Source organism: Myotis brandtii, unplaced genomic scaffold (genome assembly GCF_000412655.1).
Source record: "Myotis brandtii unplaced genomic scaffold, ASM41265v1 scaffold51019, whole genome shotgun sequence".
Taxonomy (NCBI): Eukaryota; Metazoa; Chordata; class Mammalia; order Chiroptera; family Vespertilionidae; genus Myotis; species Myotis brandtii.
The window spans coordinates 1-421 of record NW_005369449.1 but is presented as its reverse complement, the minus strand read 5'-3'; positions in this window follow the sequence as shown (position 1 = coordinate 421).

Below are 421 nucleotides of genomic sequence, written 5' to 3'. Positions count from 1 at the left end.
ATTATGAATAATATTCCATTGTCTGGATGTAGCAGTTTATTCATTCATCACCTATCGAAGGGCATTTGCTTGCATTTAACTTTTGGTTATGACCAATAAAGCTGCTGTAAACATCTGTGTGCAGGTTTTTGTGTGATCATAAATTTAAAGTCCTTTGAGTAAATAACCAGGAGTGCAATTGCTGGATCTGCGTGTAAGAGTATGTTTAGTTTTGTAGGAAACCACCAAACTGTCTTGCCAGTGGACGCACCATTTTGCATTCCCACTGATAATGAGTGAGAGTTCCTGTTGCTTCACATTCTTGCAGCTTTTGATGTTGTTAGTGTTCTGGGTTTTTAACATTTTAGTAGCCACGTAGCGGTATCCCATTGTTGGTTTAATTCGCCTTTCTCTCATGACATGATGTGGAACATCTTTTCAT